At 39.7% G+C, this 9,459-nt stretch overlaps 1 long non-coding RNA gene across 1 annotated transcript in view; it reads left to right on the top strand.

Moving 5' to 3' along the window:
* Window positions 1-4,316: 4,316 nt before the first annotated feature.
* LOC107183790 overlaps window positions 4,317-9,459 on the top strand; it is a 5,747-nt gene continuing 604 nt past the window's right edge. Inside the window, exons 1-2 of the long non-coding RNA XR_001514593.1 lie at window positions 4,317-4,327; window positions 8,462-8,465. This is a non-coding gene — a long non-coding RNA (uncharacterized LOC107183790). The remainder of the gene's footprint in view (window positions 4,328-8,461; window positions 8,466-9,459) is intronic.

Below are 9,459 nucleotides of genomic sequence, written 5' to 3'. Positions count from 1 at the left end.
TCCGTATAAAATTTGGATTATTTTTTCAACTTATATTAAAAATGCCATTGGTATTTTGATAGAAATGGCATTGAGTCTATAGATGGCTTTGATATAGACATTTTAACAATATTCATTCTTTTTATTCATGTGCAGGATAAAATAATCCCTATCTTGTTCCTCATCTTTCAGTTTTTGCCCATTGAGTGTTATGTTAGCTGTGTGATTGTCACATATGACCTTTATTATGATGAGATATATTCCCTCAACTTTTACTTTTCTGATTGTTTCTATCATTAATAGGTGCTGAATTTTTTTCGAAAGCTTTTGCTCCATGTATTGTTATAATCATATGATTTTGTCTTTATTTTGTTTAGATAGCGTATCCTGTTGAGTTGTGGGTATTGTACTGACCTTGAATCCCAAGAATAAATTCCACTTGATCAATGGTTTATGGTCTTTTCAATGTATTTTTGGACTCAGTTTGATAATACTTTGTTGAGGATTTTTGCATCTCTGTTTATCATAAATACTAGAGGCCCAGTGCATGACATTTGTGCACTCGGGGAGAGAGGGGTCCCTCAGCCCGGCCTGCACCCTCTCACAGTCCAGGAGCCCTCAGGGTATATCCAACTGATGCCGTAGGCCCGCTCCCCATGAGAGGCTCCCGCCACTACCACTGCACTCACCAGCCATGAGCCCGGCTTGTGGCTGAGTGCTCCTGCATTGAGTGTCTGCCCCTTGGTGCTCAGTGCATGTCATAGTGATCAGTTGTTCCACCATTCAGTTGATTTGAATATTGCCCTTTTATTATATAGGATTGTCTTCTAATTTCCTTTTGTTTTAGTGTCTTTATTTGGTTTTGGAATTAGGAAGATGCTGGCCTTGTAAAATGAGCTTCAGACTCTTCCCTCCTTTTAAATTTTTTGGAATAGCTTGAGAGGAAATGGCTTGTGAGTTCTTTTGAATATTTGATAAAATTCACCTTGGAAGCCATCCAGTCCATGACTTTTGTTTGTTGGAAGGTTTTTTTATTATTTCTTTGATTTCATTAGTTTTAATCAGTCTATTCAAATATTCTGTTTTTTCTTGACTTAGTTTTAAAAGATTGTACGCTTATTGGAATTTGTCCATTTTTCCCTAATTGCCAATTTTTCTTCACACTGTTGTTTTAAATGTTTTCTTACAACCCTTTGTGATTCTGTAGTGGCAGTTGTTCATGCCTTTCTTACATTTCTGATTTTATTTGTTTGGGTACTCTCTGTTTTTCTTGATGAGTCTGGTTAATGGTTTATCAATCTTGTTTATTTTTTTTTAAAAAAAGCTAACTAACTTTTAGTTTCATTGATCATTTGTTTGTTGGATTTTTTAATCTCTTTTATTTAATTTTTATTTGATCTTTGTTATTTCCTTTTTTCTCATTCATTTGTTGTTCTTTTTCTAGTACTTTTAGGTATAAGGTTTGGCAGGTTATCTGAGGTATTTCTTTTTCTTTTTTTCTGTATTCCTATGAATTTCCCTCTCAGAGCTGCTTTTGCTGTGTCCCATATATTTTGTTTTTTTGTGTTCCAATTTTTATTTCTCTCAAGTTTCTATTGATTTCTTCCTTGATCTCATTGTTAACCCATTCATTGTTTACTGACATGTTATTTAACCTCCATCTGTTTCTTTGTTTCTCAGTTTTTTTCCTGTAATTTATTTCTTAATTCATAACATTGGTCAGAGGAAATGTCTGATATAATTCCAATCTTCTTAAAATTATTGACACTTTTTAAAAATGTGTGGCTTATCCTAAAAAATGTTCCGTGTGCACTTGAAAAGAATGTGTATTCTGCTACTCTGGGGTTCAATGCTCTGAAGATATCAATTAAATCCATATCATCCAGTGTGTCATTTAAAGCTGCTGTTTTCTTGTTGAATTTCTGCATGAAAGATCAATTACATGTTAAACTCCTCTGCATTAACTGTATTACTGTTGATCTATCCCTTTATGTTTATCAAGATATGCTCCATATATATTTATGTTTTCCTATATTGGGTACTAACTGTGTTTATCACTATGTAGTGTTTTCCTCTGTCTTTTATTATAGTCTTTGTTTTAAATTTTTAAAGTTAATTTTGTCTTATATAAGTATTGTTACCCACTTTTTTTTCATTTGCATTTTCATGAAATACTTTTTTCCATCCTTGAGCTTTTAGTTTGTGTGTATCTTTAATTCTTAGGTGGGTCTTTGTAGACAACATCCATTGGGTCTTGTTTTATTGTCCATTCAGCTACCCTATGTCTTCAGATTAGAGCATTTAAGCCACTAATATTTTGATTGCATTAGTTGGGGTGACTAATAATAGAGGAATATGCAAATTGGTCGGGATGCCATCATGTAATGACCAATCAGGACAGGGAGGGGCGGTGGCAGAGAGATCTCAGCCAACCTGCACATGGAGGGGAAGCAAGAGCAGATAGGCAGTTAGGGGGATCAGGCCAGGAGGGGAGCAGTTAGGATCCAGTGGTTCTGGATTGCGAGAGGGATCCCGGATTGAAGAGGGTGCAGGCTGGGCTGAGGGACCCCACCTCCCATGCACGATTTCATGCACTGGGTCTCTAGTAGGTTAATAAAATTAACAAATTTTAGGTACACAATTCTACAGTACATAACCTCTATATTGTATTGTGTGTTTACCGCCAATTCAAGTGTCCTTCCATCACCCTTTATCTGCTACAACCCCCCAACCCTGTTACCTCTGGCAATCACCATGAGCCTTTCTTTTGTTTCTTTCCTTAATCTCTTCACCCTTCTCACCCAGCCCCTAGTTCCCTCCCCTCTGATAGCTGTTCTTTGTATCCATGAGTCAGTCTCCACTTTGTTGGTTTATTTTGTTCATTATATTTCATACTAGGGGCCCCATGCATACATTTGTGCACCTTGAAAGGAACTGTGGGCTGCGAGGTTGTGGTGGGCATGGTGTGGGTCTCAGCCCATCCTCTGTGTGCCTGCTCGGCTCTTCCCACTTTGGCCCCCAGTCCGCTCTCTGCTGACAGCCCTGCAGCTGTCACTGCTTGCATCCACTGATGGCATGGACCAATTGGGGCTGGCACCAGCAGCAGGTGCGAGTGGGGCCAGCGCTGGCAGTGGGTCCAAGAAATGGCTTTCAGCCCTGATGGCCCCTCAGGAGCAGGGGGAGGTGGAGAAGCCCTGAGGGGTGGTTGGGGCTAGAAGCTGCAGCTCACACCCACTGATGGTGCCGAGTGATCAGGGCCGGCGTCGAATGCCGGCAGTGAGTGTGAGCGCTGAGCAGGACTGCGACACATGGGAGCAAATATTCAGTAGCCACCAGAGGTTTGCCCTGATGACAATGACTGGTGCCCCGCCTTCGTCTGGTGCCCCTGCTCACCTGCTCCACCATCCTGCCATGGTTGAAACCCACCATATTCCATGCTCTACTGCCTGTTGCCAACAACCACCATGTTCTGTGTGTGCCCTCTGGTGGTCAGTGCACATCATAGTGACTGGTTGTTCAGTTGTTCAGTTGTTCGGTTGTTCCACCATTTGGTCTATTTGCATATTAGGGTTTATATAGAGAGATAAGTGAAATCATACATTACTTGACTTTCTCTGACTGGCTTATTTCACTTAGCATAATACTCTCCAGGTTCATCCAGGCTTTTTCAAAAAGTAAGATTTCCTTTTTTTTAATGGCAGAGTATTATTTTATTGTGTAAATGTACCATAGATATTTTATCCACTTATCTACTGATGGGCACTTGTGCTGCTTCCAAATGTCAGCTATTGTAAATAAAGCTGCAATGAACAGAGGGGTGCATATATTCTTTCCAATTAGCTTCTTAGGTTTCTTTAAATATATTCCCTAAAGTGGGATTGGTGGGTCATAAGGCAGTTTCATTTTTAATATTTTGAAGATCCTTCATATTGTTTTCTGCAGTGGCTGTACGGATCTCTATTCTCGCCAACAATGCATGAGGGTTCCCTTTTCTCCACATCCTCTCCAACATTACTTGTTTGTTAATTTATTGATGATAGCCTCTCTGACAGGTGCAAAGTGGTATCTCACTGTGATTTTAACTTGCATTTTTATGATGATTAGTGGTGATGAGAATCTTTTTATATGTCTATTGTTCATCTATATGTCCTCTTTGGAGAAGTGTTTATTCCAGCCTTTGGCCCATTTCTTAATTGGATTGTTTGTTGTTGTTTTTTAGTGTTGAGTTTTATAAGTTCCATGTAAATTTTGAATATTAAACCCTATTAGATGTATCGGCAAATATGTTATCTCATTCAGTGGTGTCTTCATTTTGTTGATGGTTTCCTTACTAAGCAAAAACTTTTTAGTTTAAATAAATGTAACCAAATATGTAAAATACTTGTACTTGGGAAATTATAACACATTAAAAAAGATACAAATCAATATAAGCATATATAGTGTTTAAGGACACTATATATTAGCATCATTAAAATATCTATACTGCCCCAATCTATAGATTTAATGCAATTCCTATCAAGATACCAAAGGTGCCCTATCCGGTTTGGCTCAATGGATAGAGTGATGGCCTACAAACTGAAGGGTCCCAGGTTTGATTCTGGTCAAAGGCACATGCCTGAGTTGCGGGCTCGATCCCCAGTAGGAGGCATGCAGGAGGAAGCCAATCAATGATTATCTCTCATAATTAATGTTTTAATCTCTCACTTCCTCTCACTGAAATCAATAAAATATTTTTTTAAAAAATATATTAGTGGCATGTTTCATAAAACTAGAACAATTATGCCAAAATTATATGGAAGCTCAAAAGACTCTGAATAGCAACAGTGATCTTGGGAAAGAACAAAGTTGGAGTAATCACACTAACTGATATCAAACTATACTACAAAGCCATAGTAATCAGAACAACATGGCACTGCCATAAGAACATATAGATCAATGGAACAGAATAGGGAACCTAGAAATAAATCTACACCTTTATAATCAATTATGATTTGACAAAGAGGCAAAAACATAAAGTGTGGTAAAGATAGTCTATTCAATAAATGATGTTGGGAAAATTGGACAGATATATGCAAAATAATGAAACAAGACTACGTTCTTAAATCATACACAAGAATAAACTGAAAATGGATTTAAAGACTTACATGTCAGACTCAAAACCATAAAACTCCTGCAAGAAAACATAGGCAGTGAAATCTCAGATATGTCCCATAGCAATATATTTTTTCTCTCTCTCTTTATTAACCCTACCTGAGAATATTTTCTCCATTGCTTCTTAGAGAGAGTGGAAGGGAGGCAGGGTGCGGGGAGAGAGAGAGATAGAGGTGAGAGAGACACATTGATTGGTTGCCTCTCACATGCACTCGGACTGGGGCAGGGAGCAAACTCAGGACCTAGGTACTTTCCCTTGATTGGGAATCAAACTATCTTTTGGTGCTTGGGCTGATACTCCTACCACTGAGCAACACCAGCCAGGGGAAAAACAATATTTTTCTGGCATATTGCCTCAGCAAGGGAAACAAAAGAAAAACAAATGGGACTAAGCCATTTACATTTAAAGTAATTATTGATGGGTATGTATTTATTGCCATTTTATTCTATAACTATGCCCCCCTTCTCTATCCTTTTTTCTTTTTCTTAAAGAAAACACACTTTAACATTTTTATAATACTGGTTTGGTGGTAATAAATTACTTTAGATTTTTTTTTTTTTGTCTAAGAATCTATTTCTTTTTTCAATTCTAAATGATAGCCTTACTGGGTAAAGTAGTTGTGGTTGTATGTTTTTGCTTTTCATCACTTTGAATATAATTTGCCAGTTCTTTCTGTCCTGAAATGTTTTTGTTGAGATATCAACTGACAATCTTATGGGAGCTCTCTTGTAGATATATTGCTGTCTTTTTCTTGCTGCTTCTGTCCCTTGCCATTTTAATTATGATGTGTCCTGGTGTGGGCTTTTTTGGGTTCACCTTATTTGGACTCTCTGCATTTCCTGGAATTGTGTGTTTGTTTCCTTCAACAGGTAGAGGAAGTTTTCAATCATTATTTCTTCAAATAGGTTCTCAATCTCTTGCTTCCACTCATTTTCTTCTAGTACTCCTATGATACAGATATTGTGATTCATGTTGTCCCAAAGGTCTTTAAACTATCCTCACTTTTAAAATTCTTTTTTCTTTTTACTGTTCTAATTTGTTTCTTCTTCTACCTTGTCTTTCAAATTATTGATTCTATCCTCTGCTTTATTTAACCTACTGTTTATATCTTCTGTTATATTTTTTAAGTTCAGATGTTGTATTTCTCATTTATGACTGGTTGTGTTTTATGGTTCTATTTTCGTTTTTCATGCTGTGAAAGTTCTCACTAAGTTGCTTGGGCATGCTATAACCATTGTTTTGGACTCTGTATCTGGTAGATTGCTTGCCTACATTTTATTTAATTACTTTGCTGGAGAATTCTCCTGTTCTTTGATTTGGGGCATGTTTCTTTTCTCCCCCCCCCCCATTTTCACTGCTCTCTGTGTTTGTTTCTGCATATTAGGTAGATCTGTTATCTCCCAGTCTTGGTAGGGTGGTTTATGTAGGTGTCCTGTGGGAAACAGAAGCACGTTCTCCTTGGTCACCTGAGCTGGGTTCTCCAGGAGTGTCCCTTACCTGAGCACATCTGCAGGAGTTGACTTGTGATTGCTCTTGGGGTGTATGTATGTGGGGGTCAACCCTCAGGCTGGCTGACCCTGCGGCTTGGCTCTGACCACAGCGCACAAGTGACTTTGCATGTTGCCCACACGAAGTGGAATTTGCCTCTGAAGGGTCTGTTGCCTACTGTGACCTCACTTTGGATGTGTCACTTGTGCAGCGCCTAGGATTCTGCTTCAGAATCATCTGAAGTTGGCATTTTGTGTGTTGTTTCTGGGGGCTTCTTGGGAGGGACTTCATGCAGGTTGATGTCAGACACTGCTTATGCCTGGCCCTGGGCAACCTGTTTGGAGCTAAACAGTGCTTCGTGGTTTGTGGCTGCCTCTTCTAATCTGGGTGTATGTGGAGGGGCCATACTGCACATCGAAGCCAGCCTCCACCAGCACAGATCCCCAGACAGGTGAGCCGAAGGCCCAAGGACCCTGATATCTACCGCCTCCTGCCTCTGCCTGATGGATAACTATTAGGTAAATCCCTGAAGGAGCCTGTAGCAGTACACGAGTTGCAGTAGGTAGGTTCTCAGTGAGTCACCAGAAAGTAGCGAGTGTTCTTCACCAAACTGATTCTGATTCAGGTCCAAAACCACCCAGCAACAGCCCAGCAAAGCTGCTGCTACTCAGCAGATGCCTGCAGATGTTTATGGTGGAGCAGGGTCCCGGGGAGTCTTCTGGGGGCAGCTGACAGTGTTTATCTGACCCAAACAGGCCAAGGTTTGGCCATGGGAAGGCAGAGCTCTGCATTGGTCAGGCATGCAAGGGAGAGATCACCCCGTCTGAGAGCCACACAACTCAGTCTGTCCAAATTTAGCCCAGAGTTCCTGGAGATCCTGAGTTTGACAGGACCTGGTGGTGGGGCTAGTGGATCTCCTGTGAGTGAGTGACACTGGTCAGACTTGCAGGAGGTGCGGTGGGGGGGGGGGGTCCTCCCACCCCAGGGCCATGTAACTCAGTCACTGACACCCTCTGAGTTGGCATGGGCCTCTACATTCTGGTCCCAGGTAGCTGGCTCCTCCCCAGGCATGAGCTCTGCAGGGCATATTGGTGGAGAATGGGGAAGGGAGCCATTGAATTTCCTCAGGCTGCTGTCCTGTGATGGGAGTGCTCCTCACAAGATGATGACCTTACAGTGTGGGAGGGGGACTCGGCACAGGGACCCTGGCAGCTGTCCCCTCAGCTCTCTCTCCAGAGCCATAGAATCCAGTCTCTTCTCATCCAACTCAATTCCACTGTGAGCCCCACCCCCGCTTCTGCTGGAGCCCAGAGTGAGCAACTGTGAATGATATTTTTTGTGTTGTTCCTTTAAGATGGCACCTGGGTTTCCAGTTCGCTTATATCTCCCTCTAATGAACAGAATCTTTGCTAATATATTATATAATCTCACATCATTTTTATCCATTGATGGACATCTAGATTGCTTCCATATCTTGTTTATTACTAGTAATGTGGCAATGAAAATAGAAGTGCCTATGTATTTTTTGAATTAGTGTTATTGTGTTTTTTTCAGGTAAATATCCAGAAGTGGAATTGTTGGATTGTATGGAAGCTCTATTTTTAATTTTTTGAGAAATCCCCATCCTGTTTTCCATAGCAGCTACACTAGTTTACAATCCCACCAAAAACATATGAGGGTCTCCTTTTCTCCACATCCTCACCAGCACTTGTTGTTTGTTGATTTATTGATGATAGTTGCGAGGCTATACTTCATTGTGGTTTGAGTTGCATTTCCCTGATGATTAGTGATGTTGAGCATCCTTTCATATGTCTGCTGGCCACCTGTATGCCCTCTTTGGAGAAATGTCTATTCAGGTCCTCTGCCCATTTTTTAAAATATATATTTTATTGATTTTTTTTACAGAGAGGAAGGGATAGAGATAGACAGTTAGAAACATCGATGAGAGAGAAACATCGATCAGCTGCCTCCTGCACACCCCCTACCGGGGATGTGTCCACAACCAAGGCACATGCAGCCGACGGGAATCGAACCCGGGACCCCTCAGTCTGCAGGCTGACATTCCATCCTCTAAGCTAAACCGGTCAGGGCCTTCTGCTCATTTTTTAATCATATTGTTTGCTTGTTTGTGTTGTTGTGAAGTTATATAAGTTTCTTATATATTTTGAATATTAACCCCTTATCAGATGTATCATTGGCAAATATACCCTCCCCTTCTGTAGGTTGTCTTTTCGTCTCATTGATGGTTTCTTTCTTTTTTTTTTATTTTTATTTTTATTTTTTTTTTCAAATTTTATTTTTTATTACAAAGGGTATTACATATGTGTCCATTTTTTTCCCCACCCTAGACAGTCCCCTAGCCTGTGCAAACTGTTTTAGTTTGATTTAGTCCCATTTGTTTATTTTCCTTTTGTTTCCCTTGCCTGGGGAAATATATAAAAAACATATTGCTAAGAGCAATGCCAAAGAGTTTACTTCTAGTAGTTTTATAGTTTCAATTCTTCCATTTAAATCTTTAATCCATTTTAAGTTTACTTTTGTAGATGTTGTAAGAAAGTGGTCCAATTTCATTATCTTGAATGCATCTGTCCAATTTTCTAATACTTATTTAAGAGACCTCCTTTACCTCACTGTATATCTTTGCTTTTTTGTTTTAATTATTATAACTTTGATATCAGGAAGCATGATACCTCCCACTTTGTTCTTTCTTAAAATTTCTTTAGCTATTCAGGGTCTTTTATAGTCCTATATTTACTTTAGAATTCATTGTTCTAATTCTGAGAAGAATGCCATTGGTGTTTTAATAGGAATTCCAGTAAGGGCATTTTAACACTATTAAT

This window comes from Myotis davidii, unplaced genomic scaffold (assembly GCF_000327345.1).
Source record: "Myotis davidii unplaced genomic scaffold, ASM32734v1 scaffold203, whole genome shotgun sequence".
In the NCBI taxonomy this organism is placed as follows: domain Eukaryota; kingdom Metazoa; phylum Chordata; class Mammalia; order Chiroptera; family Vespertilionidae; genus Myotis; species Myotis davidii.
This window is presented reverse-complemented; position numbering and strand designations above follow the sequence as displayed.